This window comes from Salvelinus alpinus, chromosome 25, assembly GCF_045679555.1.
Source record: "Salvelinus alpinus chromosome 25, SLU_Salpinus.1, whole genome shotgun sequence".
NCBI classification, from domain to species: domain Eukaryota; kingdom Metazoa; phylum Chordata; class Actinopteri; order Salmoniformes; family Salmonidae; genus Salvelinus; species Salvelinus alpinus.
In genome coordinates this window covers 24,042,640-24,065,215 of record NC_092110.1, presented here as the reverse complement: position 1 = coordinate 24,065,215, position 22,576 = coordinate 24,042,640, and the positions used below count along the sequence as shown (strand labels likewise).

The 22,576-nt window shown below is 40.8% G+C and overlaps 1 long non-coding RNA gene across 1 annotated transcript; it reads right to left on the bottom strand.

Moving 5' to 3' along the window:
- Positions 1-6,720: 6,720 nt before the first annotated feature.
- LOC139553679 (uncharacterized) lies at positions 6,721-22,148 on the bottom strand. The gene is made up of 3 exons (XR_011670701.1): positions 22,020-22,148; positions 7,029-7,107; positions 6,721-6,900 (listed from the first exon to the last, which is right to left on the bottom strand). It is a non-coding gene; the product is annotated as an uncharacterized lncRNA (long non-coding RNA).
- Between the last annotated feature and the right edge of the window lie 428 nt (positions 22,149-22,576).

Below are 22,576 nucleotides of genomic sequence, written 5' to 3'. Positions count from 1 at the left end.
TCATCTCTGTTAAGCCGACTGCCCCCAAGCAGAATATGAGCTAGGAGAGGCTTGTGACCTAAAATGAGATCAAAGACAGTCAACAGATTCACATGCTATATACAGTTTCTCATTCTGTATCAATGCACACTATGGGTTATTCAAAAATACGATGTGGGGGTCCTATAAACGCGAATAGAATTTGATCCTCATCCTTCGTAGTTTGAATCAGACATCTGTGTAATGTTTCGTCGTTCTGAATAAGCCTCATGGGATATGGTAATAAGATGGGGAAGAGGTGTTTCAAAGGTTAGCATGCAAGAAAATATTTACAAGTTTATGATTTCTTGGTAGATGAGGACGGAGTGTGGGGGGTATACACCCTAGTCAAAAAAATCCTATAGGATTTTGTGTCACCTTTATCAGAATCCTATTGGAATTCTATTTGACTAATTATTTCCTATTGGGAATCAAAAGTAAGGATTTTGTCACCCCAATCACAATGCTATTATAGCTTGTTTTCTCAAATGAACCCATTAAATTATAATTTGTCATTGGTTCCAGTACAATACAACAGCATTAATTACTACATTTCCATTGATCAGTTCTGTCATTTCTGTTTGTCACCTGTAAGAAAGCCTGTCCTTTTAAGAGTGACTGATGACGTCACAAATAACGTGCGCTTGCAGTGTTAATTATCCTAACACCCAAGTTTAGCTCGCCAACTGTGGCTGTGCAGAGAATCTCCGGTTTTCTAACATTATTATTCTAACTATTTTATCCTTCACTGTGCGTAAATGCAAACACTGTGAGCACAGTATTTGTTTCCTGACGAAGTTTGAAATGTTTTAGTGAAATTTTCGTAACTGCAGCATTTATCCACTCGTTTTTATGCTAGCTAAGAAACTATGGTAACAGTTGCTGTTAGCCACATTTTGCCTGTCAGCTGACTCGCTCGCTAGCTTTTGTAACTATTTGTATGTGGTTTTTGAGTCAGTGTATTGTTATAGCAGATGAGAAGTTTTTTCTAAATGTGCCTTTTTATTATAGGCAAGACTACGCCATTTTCACGATTTCTGGTAGATCCCTTGTAGAAAGATCCTATAACATTTTGGAATCAGTACTATTGGACTGCTATCCTATAGGATCTTATCTTATAGCATCGTATAGGAATCCAATACAAAAGTCCTATCAAATTTTGGAACCAGTCATATTGGACTCCTATTGGATAAAGGTCTATTGGATAGGTTCCAAAATATGATGATTTTCTATTGGATTTTTATATTTATTGGAATCCTTTTGGATTATTTGACTAGGGCAATCACTTTGGCATTTGATTCTACTTTGCAGAGTTGTTGGGACCTGGTTTGGTTCTCAGGTGAGGGTTGTTTCTTTTGGATTATCCTCTGATCAGCCTGAGGATATTGGCTGAAGATGTAAAGCAGGGGTGTCAAACTAATTTCATGGAGGCCTAGTGTCTGTTTTTTTCCTTTCAATTAAGTACTAGACAACCAGGTGACGGGAGTTCTTTACTAATAAGTGACCTAAATTCATCAATCACGTACAAGGGAGGAGAGAACCCGCAGACACTCGGCCCTCTGTGGAATGAGTTTGACACGTGATGTAAAGGAAATAAATACTACAAAACATTAAATAACCAGCTTACATTTAAGGCTATAAAACTATGATAGTGCTTTGCATTTTAGCCTCATGGAGAGCCAACTTTGGCAGTTATCTTTAGTGGTCTTAAATGGGCAGCACCATACATTTTATAGGTATTTCCTCTCCCTTTTCACTATTGGGCCAATCCACAATCATGTGCCTGATGAGCAGGCAATGACCCACAGATACCATGTCATGTTTTTCCATCAGAGAGATCACATGAAAGGGCTTTTTCCCCGTACAATGAGAAGAGAATGTGATAGGTTAGCCAAACGGCTGTTGGAAGTTATTCTCTTTGAAGATTGATTAGATAAGAGCGTGTATCAATTAGAAATCTGCATGGAATTTGATTTGTTACACAGTGATAACTATTGTTAATACCCGTATATGGTACAGGGCTAGGTGTTTTTGAATGAAAATCTAATTCATGTGATTTACCCAAATAGATGCTTGGTATCCCTGGTAGGATAAATGAAATATCAAATGAAGTTTGCCCGCAAGGGGAGACTTTTAGCATTTTTCTCACGACAAACTGAAAAGGCATTCTGTGTTCCACACACAATGTAATCCTTTATGCCCTGCTGTAAACACTAGTTTTTTTCTCTCCTAAAGATGTGTAAAGACACTTTTGTGGCATTGCCAGAATGTTCCCGATATAGGGCTCTATTCAATCAGATCCGCTTTAGCCGACATCTGCATAGCGGTTATTTTGATGGTGTAGGAGGTGGAACTGCGTTTGAGCTGTTAAATCCACAAGTGGCTCCCGGCATTATACCTAAAATGAACATTGCCATTGGCTGCGTGGAGTTGCATTAACAGAAATACAGCCTTGTTTACAAGTTGAAACACTGGAATGTGAGATGTAATCTACACCTCCATTAGGAAGATAGAAATGTTAATTTGAATGATTTCTCAATATGAGCGTCATTATTTCTATATAGCCTACACTTTCTCGTTCTGAACTTCTAATGCCAGGGGCGGGTGTGGCTTCATGACAATGATCGCAAGAGCAGCTGCTCAGCGATTTGACAGCGCAAATGCAGTTTCACCTCCTACGCTGCCAAAACATCTGCTATGCGTGTGTCTGCTATCGCCGGCAACCCCTTGATCTGATTGAATCTAGCCCTTATAGACTGCAGCTCCTTTTGTGGCCAGATCATACAATCAGAGGAGAGAAAATACCCTCATGTAAAAAGACAGAAGGGAGAATATCTGTCCTGAGGTGTGGCTGATTGCATTACTCCTGCCTGAACGCTTGCTCGTTATGCAGTAATTTATGCGTATAAAAGTAATGATATAAGAAAATCCTTGTGCATGAGGAATCCTCTAGACACACAAGGATGACAAGTCAGACCTGCCTTTCCTCCTCCCCATCTAATGAAATTACAAATGATTGTGGTTTGTTTGAGACTATGCACAATGACATTGATATTGACATCAAAGGTGTGGTGATCATACTTGCATTTTCATAGAGATAAGACAGTTGCTAAGCATGTACTGTATTGAACAATGTAGGATCTTTGTGTGGCATCTTTGATTGTGTGGCATGACATGGGAATATCAGATTCAAACCTCAAGCCATGGGATTGCAGTTTAATTTAATACTCCCCCATTGATAAAACACAGGAAATCACAGTTTATGGTAAATTAATCAGTTAAATTTACAGATCTTGTCATAATAATAGGCTTACTGAGTCTCAGGTAAAATGCATCTGAAGGAAAGTATCTGACTACTAGCCAGTTTTATGAGCCATAATGACACTTTGGGTTAGATCAGGTAACTCAGGAGAGAACATGTTCAAAAAAAGCTCAGTCATGTGTTAGCAGACATTTGGCATGTGTTAGCAGACATTTTCTCTCCTCTCCCTGAACAAAGAGTTTAACTCACCCGCCAAAACCAAACCCCACCTTCACAAATACTGCTCTATGAGTGTGGCTGTGACTTCTGGATGATGTATGGAAAGTTTATTACACTGAAATCTGAGCCTGAGTAAATCATTCATTAAAACCACTAAACATGAGGTGGCAGTGTTGAAGGTAGGTGCTATGACAAGCTAAGCTATGCAGTTTTTCTTTTACCGGGGGTCCAATTCAGACCTCAAATCACTAACATAGCCATTGTCCCCCAATCAATTACTTACATTTGATTGGCTTTAACCACCAAAAACCATTCCATCACTAAACTAGTTGTCAGTGTCACTCATCTCTTGAAGTGTTGACTAATCAGAATACGTTCTGCGCACTCACTTCAGTGGTGCAACTCTGACACTATGTGGTCAACATGTGCATCACAGCCAGGGGTGCAACTTTCACTGGGGGGAGCATGACCTCCTCACATTAGGAAATGTCAGTTTTATCATTCTATTGTGACACAAAAAGCGGCATCAATGTGCTTTAGGACCATGCGGACTCAGAGCGGTCAGGCAGGCTGTTTGGTGGTTTCAGCCGGCTGGAATTAGGATCGCGTGGACACCACAGAGTGCGAACAGAGGGAGCTGTTGTCTGTGTGTGTTTTTTCTTCTCTGAGTTGTAAAAGCAAGCAGAGCTACTAGCTACTCTATTTGACTGATGTAGCTGGCATGGTAACTGCTGTTTGATTTAACTAAAAAAAATATTTATTCCCAGTGCTGAGCTAGTAGTGTATCTGACATGTAACGTTAGCTAGTGTTTAATCCCCTCTCGAAGTTCAGTGTGAAGTGAATAAACTAGCTAGCTAGCTAGTTAGTAGATACCACAGCCAGTTCAGTTCTAGCCTCTAGCTATCTGTCAGGTAGCAGTGTCTAACAGCTTGTGTGTATGGAAATGTTTTGTCCTGTTTCAACAGAAGTAAATTAACTCTGCTCGTTTTTGCCAGTTGATGTATGATTGTAGCTAGATATTGTTTTTGCTACATTCACAGTCAGTATAGCAATGTAACATCAGTTTCCCTAGCTAATTTCCTACTTTTCACACTGACACGGTATGAACAGCTCTACAGGCTTCACTGTCATGGTGCACAGTCAGTACACAACACTGCTCATCATGTCTTAGCAGGATCAGATGGTGACAGGTGTCCCAGTATGGTCAGACAGCCAGGCAAGACCAGTCTACGGAGCTCAGCTGAATTTTGCAGTATATTAACAGTATCAGTGAATGATACAAAGTTCCCTGTAATTGATGGGCAGACCTACAGTAGCAACAGGACAGCAGTTTAAAGTTACAGTCTGGGATCTGGGAATAATGGTAATTTCAATTATTAAACCATTGATTCTATTCTTGGATAATATAATGTATAAATGTACACCAAGGTAATTCTTTGTCATGCCTCATTTTAGGAGGATCAGGTGGTGACATGGGGTCTCAGCAGGGTCAGGCAGCCAGGGAAACTATTTTAAGGCGGTCTGACAAACCTCAAGTTGATTTCCAAACTGTGTCAAGGATTGACAGTCTTTTCCCTGTTGACACAAAACATGTAAAACAAAAATGTGAGGAAGACCTGGGAGACACAACTGATGATGATGAATGGATTCAGATGTTAGAATGCCCCATCATGTTGATATAATCTCAGGCATATTACTGCAGTTTAAGACCATCCATAGAAGGTACTATATGCCAGTGAAACTGAACATCATGCATTTAGAAGTAGTTCCTCTGCTGGAGGAGTCAAATCCAAATGGTGACATTTCAATATGTTATGCTATTGTGAAGGCTGGCTGAATTCTGGGAAAGAGTATGTTCTTTTATCTCAGCATGTCTACAGATTCTCCCTTCTCCCTGTTTTTGTTTGCTTGGAAATGTGGATACTGGAGACTTATCAGAAGAAACTGTGTAACCAAGCATTTATAGTGGCTAAGAAATGCATTGCCATTAATTGGATGGTGGTTATCCTCCCACAATGTCACAATGGATGTTAAGTTATGTATCACTAGATTTGATTTATTACAAGATTAAGGGTATACTATGCAACTTTCATAAGGTCTGGATGCCTTATATGGAATACTGTACGACAAAAAGAGTGTATTGGAAACATGTCCACGTCAGGGGTGATACCTATTTAGGTGTTCCTTAGCTGCTAGGTTGCTCAGTCCTGGCCCTAGGGGTCTGCCGTACTGTTGGTTGTCACTCTAGCCTTGGCCTAACACATCTGAAACCAATAATGAATGGTTCATTAAGATCCTAAAGCTGAATGGGATGTGTTGGGTTGGGGCGCTGCAGGGCAGTGGACCCCTAGACGCAGGACAGGGTGATCCAGCTATATTGTGTGCAAGTAAAAAGAGCTCTACAGTATTGTTAGGTCTATGATTTGAATTACAGTGAAGCATTTTACTCCTACTTTTGGCTCTATACATAAAATCAAACGATGACGATGAAGTTAAAGTGCAGGTGAACATTTTTGTCTCATCTGATATTTTGGTTAAAAGACTCAGGCCACAAAAAATTAAACAATATACCATATTACTTCTTACTAGTAATATATTTATTGCTTTAGAAACAAAGCATGCTCAGCAACAAAAAAAATTGTTGCTGTGTTTTGTTGGTGTAATTTTAGCGGAGAAAATTTGTTTTGGCTGGTAAAAAAAATCTGAGTGGCTGATATATTTTAAAATCTACCTGCCACAGTGGCTGGTGGACGGAAAAGTACATTTCACAAACGCGAGTGAAATGCTAGCACTGTGGAGCCCTGACTTCCGTTGACTAGTGAAATAGACATTTTGGCATTGTACCCGCCAATGCCAACATCTACCTGCTCTTGGCAGGTGGCGGGCATTACATTAAGCCCTGAACATATTCTATTCTTATTAACAATAAAAGTGACACCAAAATGTTAAGAGTCAAATTAGATTAAATTCTGACTGAGGACCCCCAGACATCCCGCCAGGTTATGTCCCCCCCACTTCTAAAGCCAAAGTTGTGCCCCTGATTACAGCTGACTAATATAACAGCAGCAGCATATACTGGAGGAAACCTTGATTTGATTCTGCTATACTTAAAAATGATTTCATACTGCTGTATGCACACAACCTTTATATGTTGACTAATGCCACAACAAATTAAGTCATTCCTGTATTGGTAATTATTGAATGAGAAAACACAGTTAAGTCAAGGAGCAAGGAATTTATTTTAAGTGTATTGGTTCACTAATCAGCACTAGACACCACAATACGCTTCCGGGACCCAGTGACCAAACAGGTTCCTGCATGCTGTGAAGCACTCCACTCTTGGTGTTACTGTTGATGTGGTGGAAACTGAAATGGCTGTGGGCTTGGCCACTGAATTGTTCTGTGTGAACAAATAAAAGAGAAACTTTAGAATAATACAATTCAAGTGTGGCGCACAATACTTCAAGGAAACGTCTAAGAATTTTCAAATATAACATTTCTGCTAACTCAAACACTTGTGGCACTTACATGAATAATGCATGAGATTTATCTTCCTCTTGGGAGATATTTTAGGGATTGGGGAATCCTCAGGCTCTATGTTACTGTTCTGCAGCAAAGAGAAAACAAAAAGACTAAGTTGAGTAAAAATCATATCAGTTGCTTTAGCAGTTATTTTCTAGTCTCACTATCAACACACAAAGCATAACTATCAATACATTGTCCTAGATGAGCAAAAGCTCACTTGTCTACAGTACAGTCGTGGCCAAAAGTTTTGAGAATGACAAATATACATTTTCACAAAGTCTGCTGCCTCAGTTTGTATGATGGCAATTTGCATATACTCCAGAATGTTATGAAGAGTGATCAGATGAATTGCAAAGTCCCTCTTTGCCATGCAAATGAACCGAATCCCCCAAAACATTTCCACTGCATTTCAGCCCTGCCACAAAAGGACCAGCTGACATCATGTCAGTAATTCTCTCGTTAACACGGGTGTGAGTGTTGACGAGGACCAGGCTGGAGATCACTCTCATGCTGATTGAGTTTGAATAACAGACTGGAAGCTTCAAAAGGAGGGTGGTGCTTGGAATCATTGTTCTTCCTCTGTCAATCATGGTTACCTGCAAGGAAACACGTGCCGTCATCATTGCTTTGCACAAAAAGGGCTTCACAGGCAAGGATATTGCTGCCAGTAAGATTGCACCTAAATCAACCATTTATTGGATCATCAAGAACTTCAAGGAGAGCGGTGCAATTGTTGTGAAGAAGGCTTCAGGGCACCCAAGAAAGTCCAGCAAGCGCCAGGACTATCTCCTAAAGTTGATTCAGCTGCGGGATTGGGGCACCACCAGTACAGAGCTTGCTCAGGAATGGCAGCAGGCAGGTGTGAGTGCATCTGCACGCACAGTGAGGCAAAGACTTTTGGAGGATGGCCTAGTGTCAAGAAGGGCAGCAAAGAAGCACCTTCTCTCCAGGAGAAACATCAGGGACAGACTGATATTCTGCAAAAGGTACAGGGATTGGACTGCTGAGGACTGGGATAAAGTCATTTTCTCTGATGAATCCCCTTTCCGATTGTTTGGGGCATCTGGAAAAAAGCTTGTCCGGAGAAGACAAGGGGAGCGCTACCATCAGTCCTGTGTCATGCCAACAGTAAAGCATCCTGAGACCATTCATGTGTGGGGTTGCTTCTCAGCCAAGGGAGTGGGCTCACTCACAATTTTGCCTAAGAACACAGCCATGAATAAAGAATGGTACCAACACATCCTTCGAGAGCAACTTCTCCCAACCATACAGGAACAGTTTGGTGACGAACAATGCCTTTTCCAGCATGATGGAGCACCTTGCCACAAGGCAAAAGTGATAACTAAGTGGCTCGGGGAACAAAACATTTATATTTTGGGTCCATGGCCAGGAAACTCCCCAGACCTTAATCCCATTGAGAACTTGTGGTCAATCCTCAAGAGGCGGGTGGACAAACAAAAACCCACAAATTCTGACAAACTCCAAGCATTGATTATGCAATAATGGGCTGCCATCAGTCAGGATGTGGCCCAGAAGTTAATTGACAGCCTGCCAGGGCGGATTGCAGAGGTCTTGAAAAAGAAGGGTCAACACTGCAAATATTGACTCTTTGCATCAACTTCATGTAATTTTCAATAAAAGCCTTTGACACTTCTGAAATGATTGTAATTATACTTCAGAATTCCATAGTAACATCTGACAAAAATATCTAAAGACACTTAATGCTGCCCCCTATCCTAGAGAAGTTTTCACGTTTGGATGTAAAGCATAGCCAAATTAAACTGCCAGCTACTCATCCCCAGAAGATAAGCTATGCATATTATTAGTAGATTTGGATAGAAAACACTCTGACATTTCTAAAACTGTTTGAATCATGTCTGTGAGTATAACAGAACTTATTTAGCAGGCGAAACCCCGAGGACAAACCATTCAGATATATATATTTTTTTGAGGTCACTCTCTTTTCAATGGGATTTCATTGGGAATCCAGATTTCTAATTGACCTTCTTGCAGTTCCTACCGCTTCCACTGGATGTCAACAGTCTTTAGAAATTGGTTGAGTTTTTTTCCTTTGTGTAATGAAGAAGTACGGCCATCTTGAACGAGGGTCACTTGAAGTGTACTGTTTGTTAGAGGCGCGTGACCAGAAAGCTAGCTACAGTTTGTTTTAATCCTGTATTGAACACAGATCATCCAGTCTTTAATTTTATCGATTATTTACGTAAAAAAATACCTAAAGTTGTATTACAAAAGTAGTTTGAAATGTTTTGGCAAAGTTTACAGGTAACTTTTGAGATATTTTTTAGTCACGTTGCACAAGTTGGAACCGGTGTTTTTCTGGATCAAACACGCCAAATAAATTGACATTTTGGATATATATATCGATGGAATTAATCAAACAAAAGGACCATTTGTGATGTTTATGGGACATATTGGAGTGCCAACAACAGAAGCTCGTCAAAGGTAAGGCATGAATTATATTTTTATTTCTGCGTTTGTGTCACGCCTGCAGGGTTGAAATATGCTTCTCTCTCTTTGTTTACTCTGTTGCTATCCTCAGATAATAGCATCGTTTGCTTTTGCCAAAAAGCCTATTTGAATTCTGACATGTTGGCTGGATTCACAACAAGTGTAGCTTTAATTTGGTATCTTTCATGTGTGATTTAATGAAAGTTAGATTTTTATAGTAATTTATTTGAATTTGGGGCTCTGCATTTTCTCTGGCTTTTGGCCAAGTGAGACAGTAGCGTCCCGCCTAAACTCAGATTTTTGAATATAAATATGAACTTTACCGAACAAAACATACATGTATTGTGTAACATGAAGTCCTATGAGTGTCATCTGATGAAGATCATCAAAGGTTAGTGATTAATTTTATCTCTATTTCTGCTTTTTGTTACTCCTCACTTTGGCTGGAAAAATGGCTGTGTTTTTCTGTGACTTGGCTCTGACCTAACATAATCGTTTGGTAGGCTTTACGACGAAAGCACAATTTGAATTCTGACATGTTGGCTGGATTCACAACAAGTGTAGCTTTCATTTGGTATCTTTCATGTGTGATTTAATGAAAGTTTGATTTTTATAGTAATTTATTTGAATTTGGCGCTCTGCATTTTTACTGGCTTTTGCCCAAGTGGGACGTTAGTGTCCCACATATCCCAGAGAAGTTAAGCAGCAAACTTTGACACAAATATTAATTTCCACATTCTCAACTTTTGGCCATGACTGTACATAGCTTCAACAAACAGCAGTTCCCATGCACCCTTTCTTTATTGAAGTCAAAGCTAAGCATCTGGTCATTACAAGAATTCTACAAGGGTCGTTTTCAAAACAAACAAAATATTGTAGAAAGAAAAATCCCTTCTGTCTGAGTGGCATGGTGATGATGCAGTTCTCCAAACCCCATCCAGAACACCACTTGTGTACCAAGTTATCTTTGGCATATGGACGGTGGGAGTTTGGTCTGTTTTAAGTTCTCTTGTCAGGAATACAGTCACCATAACACAGTCGAAATGCCTGGTGCTTCTTCAGAGTGGGAGGGAGACTGCTAAATAACAATGTTCCATTTCAACTGTAAGCAATGATGTATCAAATTGAATAGACATTTAGTTTGGGAGAGTATACAGTGTATTTGGAAAGTATTCAGACCCCTTCACTTTTTCCACATTTTGTTACATTACAGCCTTATTCTAAAATGGATTAAAACGTCCCGCCCCCACCCCCCCTTTCCCCAATCTACACACAATACCCCATAATGACAAAGCAAAAACAGGTTTTCAGACATTTTTGCAAATGTATAAAAATAACTGAAATATCACAATTGTGACTTTTTTCAGGAAACTAGGTGTATGTCGCACGTCACTACTTCACAGGAGAGGCATTTGAACGTAATTTTTTTTTTAAATCAAAATGCGTTTTTGTCAGATGCCTTCTGGAACATTAACTTTCATGTGCCTTAATAACAAACTTGTATGCCATCTGTAAATACGAATAAAATGGTTAAATTACAAGCCTAGTTGGTCACAGGAGAGGCATTTGAACGTAATGTAAAAAAAAAAAAAAAAAAGCGTTTTTGTCAGATGCCTTCTGGAACATTAACTTTCATGTGCCTTAACAAACTTGTATGCCAGCTGTAAATACGAATAAAATTGTTAAATTACAAGCCTAGTTGGTTTAGCCACAGAAAAAGCTGGCAACCTTGCCTCTAGCCATGATTGGCTGAGATAATGGATGGGCTGGACATGCCGAGAGAGGAGAGAGGATTGGTCTGCCATGTAGCAGGCTTCTGTCTATAACATGAGCTGATCAGTATGTGTAGGTAATCATTTCTAACACGTAAAAAAAAAAAAAAAAAAAGATATCACGTAGAACTGCGAAAGTGTTGCTCTCCACTTTCTGCAGGACCGAGTTTTGAAATCAGTGGAATGCCCAGTAGAATTTGAGTATGACAGCTATGGACATGGAGAAAATTCTGGCGTTTGATTGCAAATATGCAGAGGGAGTCGAAAAGAGAACACACAGAAGGCTGTTGTATAAAACACCTTTCTCCGGATTACATCTTCAAACTATTGGCAACCATTGCATCCGTGACAGACAGGGAGAAGCGTCCATCCATGTGTACGGGTAAAAGTCTAGCTAGCTACTTTTTCAGATATAAGTTTCTAATTTTGTCAGAAAGTCGTTTTCATTTCAAGTTAAAGCATACTGCTGGCTAACGTTACTTGAATGATCTGTGCAGTAATATTATTTGTATCTCAGAGCCATTTGCATTGCTAGTTATAGTCTGTCAGCTAGCTAGCTAACATTGAACCTGGTTGGTTCGCTACCTGCAGATTCATGCAGGGTAGTAACGTTATGAGTTGGGATTATGGTTCATTGTTTGGCTAGCTAGCTAGCTACATGTCTAAACAAGACTCCACTATGCAAGCAACAATTTAATTGTACTGTTTACACCTTCTGTATCCTGTGCGTGTGACAAATAAATGATGATTTTATTTGATACATTATGTGTTTACCAGAGATGATAATGTGAAGACCAACATGACTTGCACCAAAGTCAAATTAGGATACAACGTTAGGCCAACAAGACAGTGTACAAGTTCTAAAATTCTCCAGTAGAATGCCCTGCTTTTATTTCATCACACTCACAACTGTAAGCTATTTTCTGTAATTGGCTTGCCATTAACTTGTAAATAATGATCTTGTAGTGAGTTTTTTTCCCTGTAATAATGAATACAAATGTGCTAAAGTGAAAACGTTGTCAGCTATATGATATGGTCATTATTTGAACTGGCTAGCCAGCTAACTTAACATTAGCTAGATAGCTAACAAGCTAGAACTAACCAAAACTTTGTTTAGAAAGTTGCTTTAGTTGCCTGGTTTGCTAGATTGACAGATACTAAATACATTTTTAAGCGTGTGGGTTTATTGGTGTTAAAATACACTAGTTAGGCTGTTTTGGACCACCAGGCTGCTGATGTCATTCACCCTGTAGTTTTTGTGTTTATACTTTTTTTCATAACAAGTTTGATAAGCTGCCTGCCATCCAGGACCTCTACACCAGGCGGTGTCAGAGGAATGCCCTAAAAATGGTCAAAGACCCCAGCCACCCCAGTCATAGACTGTTCTCTCTACTACCGCATGGCAAGCGGTACCGGAGTGCCAAGTCTAGGACAAAAAGGCTTCTCAACAGTTTTTACTCTCTGTTTATCATATATGCATAGTCACTTTAACTATACATTCATGTACATACTACCTCAATCAGCCTGACTAACCGGTATCTGTATGTTGCCTCGCTACTTTTATAGCCTCGCTGTTGTATATAGCCTGTCTTTTTACTGTTTTATTTCTTTACTTACCTATTGTTCACCTAATACCTTTTTTGCACTATTGGTTAGAGCCTGTAAGTAAGCATTTCACTGTAAGGTACCTGTTGTATTCAGCATATGTGACAAATAAACTTTGATTTGAAATAAAAGATGGAGCTTCAGACCCTAATGAGTCCCTTCCACCTGTGAGAAATAAACTTTGATTTGACATGTGAATCCTTAAAGAGATGGGTGGTGCTAAGGCTTAAGAGGGTGCTGAATGGATGTAGACAAAGAAGAGCTCTCCAGTACGTTTACCAAAATATTTTCTCAAAACTGGGGTTATAAGCTGATCAACATTCAAAGCAGAATTACTTTCCCATTTTTCCTCAACTGTAGTATATGATATACCATTTTCTAGCTCTGAGTTTCTACTTTTATCCAATGAAAAAAACACAATTTCACATTTTGCTACATAAGACCAAATCGAGCCGGTTGGTCTACACGCTTGGCACACCTGTATTTGGGGCGTTTTTCCCATTCTTCTCTGCAGATCCTCTCAAGCTCTGTCAGGTTGGATGGGGAGCGTCGCTGCACAGCTTTTTTCAGGTCTCCAGAAATGTTCGATCAGCTTCAAGTCTGGGCTCTGGCTGGGCCACTCCTGTGTTGTCTTTGCTGTGTGCTTAGGGTCATTGTCCTGTTGGAAGGTGAACCTTCCCCCCCAGTTTGAGTCCCTGAGTGCTCTGGAGCAGATTTTCATGAAGGATCTCTGTACTTTGCTCCATTCATCTTTGCCTCAATCCTCACTAGTCTCCCAGTCCCTGAAACTGGAAAAACATCCCCACAGCATGATGCTAATACCACGATGCTTCACCGTAGGGATGGTATTGGCCAGGTGATGAGCGGTGCCTGGTTTCCTCCAGACGTGACTCTGGGCATTAAAAAAAATATTTTCCTTTTCCCTACACATACTGTAAGTGGCTATCGTGCAATTTGGAAGATGCATTGTATGTATATTCTAAAATGATTTTATACAATAGGCTTCATGTCGGTACCAACTTTCATTCAGAAATGATGGCTTAATAATAAAAATGGTGCTCTTGTAGGGTACCTAAAAAAAAATAGCACTACAGCAATTGTTATAATAAATGTAAAGCAATTGCGACGTGTGGTCAACTGATAATTCCAGCACTGGGACACCTTCATTGCGCTGATATGAGACAAGCAGCTTGATAAATCAATCAATGTCAGATTTTTGTTTTCACTGAATCTCCGTTTGGATATTTGGTTACAATAAGGCTGGGAAATGTTCACTAAGTTGAGGTAAGAAAGAGTTCATGGGTCTACCAATTGAAAGCAATGCAGATCTTCTCTACACACACACACACATTAGGCCTCTAGCCGACCCGATGAGCTTCCCTGATGTTTTCCTGAACTTTCCAAGACTTTTCTGATGCATTTCAGTCACTTAGCCTACTGATGTGAATAAACATTTGTACACTTCCCATAGGCGATTCAAGTAATTTGACATATTGTTTAAAAAGGTCATAAGGCCTACAATCGATTTAATGAATTAATAATAAGTGTTGATTGATTGATTTATCATTGGGAAAGTCACAGCGCATGGAAGAAAACAGCACTGCAGGAAGGGGTGCTGGAATTGCTGCAGATACAGTTGAAGTCGGAAGTTTACATACACCTTAGCCAAATACATTTAAACTCAGTTTTTCACAATTCCTGACATTTAATCATAGTAAAAATTCCCTGTCTTAGGTCAGTTAGGATCACCACTTTATTTTAAGAATGTGAAATGTCAGAATAATAGAATGATTTATTTCAGCTTTTATTTCTTTCATCACATCCCCAGTGGGTCAGAAGTTTACATACACTCAATTAGTATTAGGTAGCATTGCCTTTAAATCGTTTAACTTGGGTCAAACGTTTCGGGTAGCCTTCCACAAGCTTCCCACAATAAGTTGGGTGGAATTTGGCCCATTCCTCCTGACAGAGCTGGTGTAACTGAGTCAGGTTTGTAGGCCTCCTTGCTCGCACGCGCTTTTTCAGTTCCACCCACAAATTCTCTATAGGATTGAGGTCAGGACTTTGTGATGGCCACTCCAATACCTTGAGTTTGTTGTCCTTAAGCCATTTTGCCAGAAGTTTGGAAGTATGCTTGGGGTCATTGTCCATTTGGAAGACCCATTTGTGACCAAGCTTTAACTTCCTGACTGATGTCTTGAGATGTTGCTTCAATATATCCACATAATTTTCCTCCCTCATGATGCCATCTATTTTGTGAAGTGCACCAGTCCCTCCTGTAGCAAAGCACCCCCACAACATGATGCTGCCAACCCTGTGTTTCACGGTTGGAATGGTGTTCTTCCGCTTGCAAGCATCCCCCTTTTTCCTCCAAACATAATGATGGTCATTATGGCCAAACAGTTCTATTTTTGTTTCATCAGACCAGAGGACAATTCTCCAAAAAGTACGATCTTTGTTCCCATGTGCAGTTGCAAACCAAAGTTTTTATGGCTGTTTTGGAGCAGTGGCTTCCTCCTTGCTGAGCGGCCTTTCAGGTTCATCAAGTTTATTTTATATAGCCCTTCGTACATCAGCTAATATCTCGAAGTGCTGTACAGAAACCCAGCCTAAAACCCCAAACAGCAAGCAATGCAGGTGTAGAAGCACCTTATGTCGATATAGGACTCGTTTTACTGTGGGTACAGATACTTTTGTATCTGTTTCCTCCAGCATCTTCACAAGGTCCTTTGCTGTTGTTCTGGGATTGATTTGCACTTTTCGCACAAAAGTACATTAATCTCTAGGAGACAGAACGTGTCTCCTTCCTGAGCGGTATGGCGGCTGCGTGGTCCCATGGTGTTTATACTTGCGTGCTATTGTTTGTACAGATTAACGTGGTACCTTCAGGCGTTTGGAAATTGCTCCCAAGGATGAACCAGACTTGTGGAGGTCTACAATGTTTTTTCTGAGGTCTTGGCTGATTTCTTTTGATTTTCCCATGATGTCAAGCAAAGAGGCACTGAGTTTGAAGGTAGGCCTTGAAATACATCCACAGGTACACCTCCAATTGACTCAAATGATGTCAATTAGCCTATCAGAAGCTTCTAAATCCATGACATCATTTTCTGGAAATTTCCAAACTGTTTAAAGGCACAGTCAACTTCGTGTATGTAGACTTCTGACCCACTGGAATTGTGATACAGTGAAATAATCTGTCTGTAAACAATTATTGGGAAAATTACTTGTCATGCACAAAGTAGATGTCCTAACCGACTTGCCAAAACTATAGTTTAATTAACAAGAAATTTGTGGAGTGGTTGAAAAACGAACCAACCTAAGTGTATGTAAACTTCCAAATTCAACTGTAAATTGAAATACATTTACCAAATGATATAATTACGCCTATCCCTATAAATAAATTAAATCATTAAAAATACTACACCAGCATAATTTAGCCACATAGGATCAATAGCTTTTTTAAAAATGCTGTAGATTGTGATTTGTCACATAATGAGCACATAGGCCTAGTCTACAGTTGGGAATCCCGCAATTGGGCAGTCCACACGGCAAATATAAAACAGCCGATTGTTGAGTTGTGGCTGTCAATGAACAGCAGGCAGCAGCTAGAAGGTATTTTGCAATATTTCAAAATACAATTGGGGGGAAAAGTCTGAATAGGTGAATGCCACTGGCAAGTTGGTGGACTAGGATTTCCTCATATTGTAGGCCTAAAATCTGTGTACCCACTCTTTTCATTTGCCTATGCTATTGATTGCATTTAAGACATGGGTCCTTCGTTTTGTTGATCTCAGTATGTGAATGTCGGAGTAGCTTGTCATTCTTGTCATTTGCTGGGAATAAAAATATATTATTGTAATGTGTCGAGTCATGTAAAATGACATAGAATTGCAGGGAATTATTTTAGAAAGGCCCTTTTTTCCTCTGACCCACAAACTCCTCTGCCCCTGGTCTTCAGGATTGAGCCCCAAATGTTATAAAACTCGGGTGATGGCCCAGATCCAGAGCATCCCAAACATGCTCAGTGGGTGACATGTCTGGTGAGTATGCAGGCCATGGATGAACTGGGACATTTTCAGCTTCCAGGAATTGTGTACAGATCCTTGCGACATGGGGCTGTGCATTATCATGTTGAAACATGAGGTGATGATGGCAAATTAATGGCACAACAATTGGCCTCAGGACCCCGTTTTTAGAATGTAAATCTTTGTGGGGCACACTCCGTAATTTTTTATATTTTTTATGCATGCCAGCAAAGCCACTACACAACACTAAACAATGCATTCATTGCACTATAACAGTGACAAACGGTGCCCACAAACTGTTAGGGCCTACATAAAGCTGCCCCAACAGCAGAGCTTTCTTTTCAGCACCATCAGTCTTGTCTGGCAGCGAAACAGTTCATTCAGCCTAATTTACTGCCTTTAAAAAAACATTGCTGATATGGCTTATTTGCTTAAACAAATGTGGTTTCTACTGACAATTGAGATGTACAAACTATGGCATAAGTGGACGACGAGCGGATAAGAGGCAATCCGTAATTTTGATTAACACATTAATGATCGAGCTAGGGCGGACGTAGTCAATAACTATTTGTTCAATGACCTTTAAATGGCGTCAGACCAAGGCTCTGCATCGGTCCTCGTGCTCCTAGACCTTAGTGCTGCTTTTGACACCATCAATCACCACGTTCATTTGGAGAGATTGGAAACCCTAATAGATCTATATGGAAAAGTTCTGCCATGATTTAGATATGTCGGAACGATATCAGTTCGTCTCTGTGGATGGTTTGTCCTCTGACAACTCAATTGTAAGTTGCAGTGTTCCTCAAGGTTCCATTTTAGGACCACTATTGTTTTTACTATAAATTTTACCTCTTGGTGATAACATTGTTTCCGAATGACAACTTTCACTGCTATGCGGATACACAGCTGTACATTTCGATTCAACACGGTGAAGCCCCAAAATTGCCCTCCCTGGAAGCCTGTGTTTCAGACATAAGGAGGTGGATAGCAGCAATTTTTTACTTTTAAATTCAGACAAAACAGAGATGCTAGTTCTAGGTCTCAAGAAACAAGGAGATCTTCTGTTGGATCTGACAATCTTGATGGTTGTACAGTCGTCTCAAATAAAACAGCGAAGGACTTCGGCGTTACTCTGGACCCTGATCTCTCTTTTGACGAACATATCAAGAATATTTCAAGGACAGCTTTTCGTAACATTGCAAAAATCAACTTTTTGTCCAAAAATGTAGAAAAGCTAATCCGTGCTTTTGTAACTTCTAGATTAGACTACTGCAATGCTCTACTTTCAGGCTACCCGGATAAACACGGCTGCTAGAATCTTGACTAGGACCAAAAAAATAAACATTTGATCATATTACTCCAGTGCTAGCCTCTCCACACTGGCTTCCTGTTAAGGCTAGGGCTGATGTCTAGGTTTTACTGCTAACCTACAAAGCATTACATGGGCTTGCTCCTACGTATCTCTCCGATTTTAGACCTACCGTACATACCTACATGTACGCTACGGTCACAAGACGCAGGCCTCATTGTCCCTAGAATTTCTAAGCAAATAGCTGGAGGCAGGGCTTTCTCCTATAGAGCTCATTTGTATGGAGTGGTCTGCCTACCCATGTGAGAGACGCAGACTCTGTCTCAACCTTTGTCTTAATTGAACTAATCTCTTCAGTAGGTCCTATGATTAAGTGTAGTCTGGCCCAGGGGTACGAAGGTGAACGGAAAAGCACTGGAGCGACGAACCGCACTTGCTGTCTCTGCCTGGCCGGATCCCCTTTCTCCACTGGGATTGTCTGCCTCTGACCCTATTACGGGGGCTGAGTAATTGGCTTACTAGTTCTCTTCCATGCTGTCCCTAGGAGGGGTGCGTCACTTGAGTGGGTTAAGTCACTGACGTGATCTTCATGTCCGGGTTGGCACCTCCTCGGGTTCGTGCCGTGGGGGAAATTTTTGTGGGCTATACTCAGCCTTGTCTCAGGGTAGTAAGTTGGTGGTTTGCGGATATCCCTCTAGTGGTGTGGGGGCTGTGCTTTGGCAAAGTGGGTGGGGTTATATCCTGCCTAGTTGGCGTTGTCCGAGGTTATCGTCAGACGGGGCCACAGTTTCTTCCGACCCCTTCTGTCTCAGCCTCCAGTATAGTATCTATGCTGCAATAGTTTGTGTGGGGGGCTGGGGTCAGTCTGTTATCTGGTGTAATTCTCCTGTCTTATCCGGTGTCCTGTGTGAATTTAAGTATGCTCCCTCTAATTCTCTCTCTCTCTCGCTCGCCTCCCGGAGGACCTGAGCCCTAGGACCACGCCTCAGGACTACCTGGCCTGATGACTCCTTGCTGTTCCCAGTCCACCTGGTCATGCTGCTAGTCCAGTTTCAACTGTTCTGCCTGCAGCTATGGAACCCTGACCTGTTCACCGGACGTGCTACCTTGTCCCACCCCCTCTGTTTTTGACTCTCTCTCTCGCTCTCTCTCTCTACCGTACCTTCTGTCTCGAACTCTGAATGCTCGGCTAAGAAAAGCCAACTGACATTTACTCCTGAGGTGCTGACCTGTTGCACCCTCTTACAACCACTGTGATTATTATTTGACCCTGCTGGTCATCTATGAACATTTGAACATCTTGGCCATGTACTGTTATCTCCAACCGGCACAGCCAGAAGAGGACTGGCCACCCCTCAGAGACTGGTTCCTCTCCAGGTTTCTTCCTAGGTTCTGGATTCTAGGGCGTTTTTCCTAGCCATTAGTGCTTCTACATCTGCATTGCTTGCTGTTTGGGGTTTTAGGCTGGGTTTCTGTATAGCACTTTGTGACATTGGCTGATGTAAAAAGGGCTTTATAAATACATTTGATTTATTGGTTCATCACTTTTGAAATGTACAGTGACAGGATTCAGAACATGGGCCGTTCTTACAGTATTCTCCCTGGACACCAAGTCAGAACTGTAGGATAAATAGTTTTCACAACAATCGGTAATCTGCATTTTTGGATGCTGATTATGGCAGATTACATTGCATTCCACGAGGAAACTGCGTGGCAGGCTGACCACATGTTACGCGAGTGCAGCAAGGAGCCAAGGTAAGTTTCGAGCTAGCATTAAACTTATCTTAAAAAAAACAATCAATCTTCACATAATCACTAGTTAACTACACATGGTTGAGGATATTACTAGGTTAACTAGCTTGTCCTGCGTTGCATATAATCAATGCGATGCCTGTTGATTTATCATCAAATCACAGCCTACTTCGCCAAATGGGTGATGATTTAACAAAAGCACAATCGTTGCACGAATGTACCTAACCATAAACATCAATGCCTTTCTTAAAATCAATACACAGAAGTATATATTTTTTTAACTGCATATTTAGTTAAAAGAAATTCATGTTAGCAGGCAATATTCACTATGGAAATTGTGTCATTTCTCTTGAGTTCATTGCACGCAGAGTCAGGGTATATGCAACAGTTTGGGCCGCCTTGCTCGTTGCGAACTAATTTGCCAGAATTTTACATAATTATGACATAACATTGAAGGTTGTGCAATGTAACAGCAATATTTAGACTTAGGGTTGCCACCCATTCGATAAAATACAGAATGGTTCCGTTTTATTTATTTATATTTGACCATATTAATGAACTAAGGCTCGTATTTCTGTGTGTTTATTATAATTAAGTCTATGATTTGATATAGCAGTCTGACTGAGCGGTGGTAGGCAGCAGCAGACTCGTAAGCATTCATTCAAACAGCACTTACCTGCGTTTGCCAGCAGCTCTTCGCAATGCTTGAAGCACAGCGCTGTTTATGACTTCAAGTTTATCAACTCCCGAGATTAGGCTGGCAATACTATAGTGCTTATGTAACAGTATAACTTTAAACCGTCCCCTCGCCCCGACACGGGCGCGAACCAGGGACCCTCTGCACACATCAACAACTGACACCCACGAAGCATCGTTACCCATCGCTCCACGAAAGCCGCGGCCCTTGCAGAGCAAGGGGCAACACTACTTCTAGGTTTCAGAGCAAGTGACGTAACTGATTGAAACGCTAGTAGCGCGTACCCGCTAACTAGCTAGCCATTTCACATCCGTTACACTCACCCCCCTTTCAACCTCCTCCTTTTCCGCAGCAACCAGTGATCCGGGTCAACAGCATCAATTTAACAGTCTTACTTTAGTACGTCCCCTCGCCCCGACCTCGGGCGCGAACCAGGGACCCTCTGCACACATCAACAACTGACACCCATGAAGCGTCGTTACCCATCGCTCCACAAAAGCCGCGGCCCTTGCAGAGCAAGGGGCAACACTACTTCTAGGTTTCAGAGCAAGTCACGTAACTGATTGAAACGCTACTAGCGCGTACCCGCTAACTAGCTAGCCATTTCACATCCGTTACACCTATAAGAACATCTATAGTCAAAGGTATATGATATACAAGTGGTCCCGTGTGGCTCAGTTGGTAGAGCATGGCGCTTGCAACGCCAGGGTTGTGGGTTCATTCCCCACGGGGGGACCAGGATGAATATGTATGAACTTTCCAATTTGTAAGTCGCTCTGGATAAGAGCGTCTGCTAAATGACTTAAATGTAAATGTATAGAGAGAAATAGTCCTATAATTCCTCTAACTACAACCTAAAACTTCTTAACTGGGAATATTGAAAACTCATGTTAAAAGTAACCACCAACTTTCATATGTTCTCATGTTCTGAGCAAGGAACTTAAACGTTAGCTTTTTTACATGGCACATATTGCACTTTTACTTTCTTCTCCAACACTGTGTTTTTGCATTATTTAAACCAAATTGAACATGTTTCATTATTTATTTGAGACTAAATTGATTATATGTATTATATTAAGTTAAAATAAGTGTTCATTCAGTATTGTTGTAATTGTCATTATTACAAATATATATATATATATATATATATATACTGTATATAAAAATCGGCTGATTTAATCGGTATCGGCTTTTTTTGGTCCTCCAATAATCGGTATCGGTATTGAAGAATTATAATTGGTCGACCTCTAGTAACAGCTTACTACACAACATACACTAAGTATTACTTTCTTAGCTACAGTATACATATCTCCTGGCATATTACATCATTTATGCAGCAGCATACAAGACATTTTTTGGACTCACCTTGTTATGCTGGGCTCACTTGCACAGGAAGGTGGCGCGGTGGTCCTTGTGGGCAAATTTTGTCATCAAACTTTGTCTCAAAGTCTGGCATTCTCTGGATTCATGGTGCTTTCAAGACAACTAGGAACTCTGGGAAAAAAACAAGTTGAATCATGACGTCAGTGGTCTTCAGGTCGGAGCTCTAGAAAGAAGAGTCCCAGATTTGGAATTCCGAGTTCGATGACCGTTCAAAAGTTGACTTGAACTCACTGAAGTCTGAGATTTCCCAGTTCCAAGTTTCCATTTGTTTTTAATGCGGCAGAAGTCATGCTAGATTGACAGCATGGCCAATGTGGTTGCATGTGAATGTTTATCCTTTTAAGCTTGGAAAAGAGACCCTTAAACCCTGACTTGGACCACACACCCACTCCATTGACTAACAGGCTAGTGATTGCTTTGCAATGCTTTCAGTTAGCCACTTATTCCTTCCAAACCACTCATTGTTGAATTTGCGATTTCCAACTTGGCCGATGAGCACCGACACATTTTATCATGAATTGTTCTTCATATGACAAGGA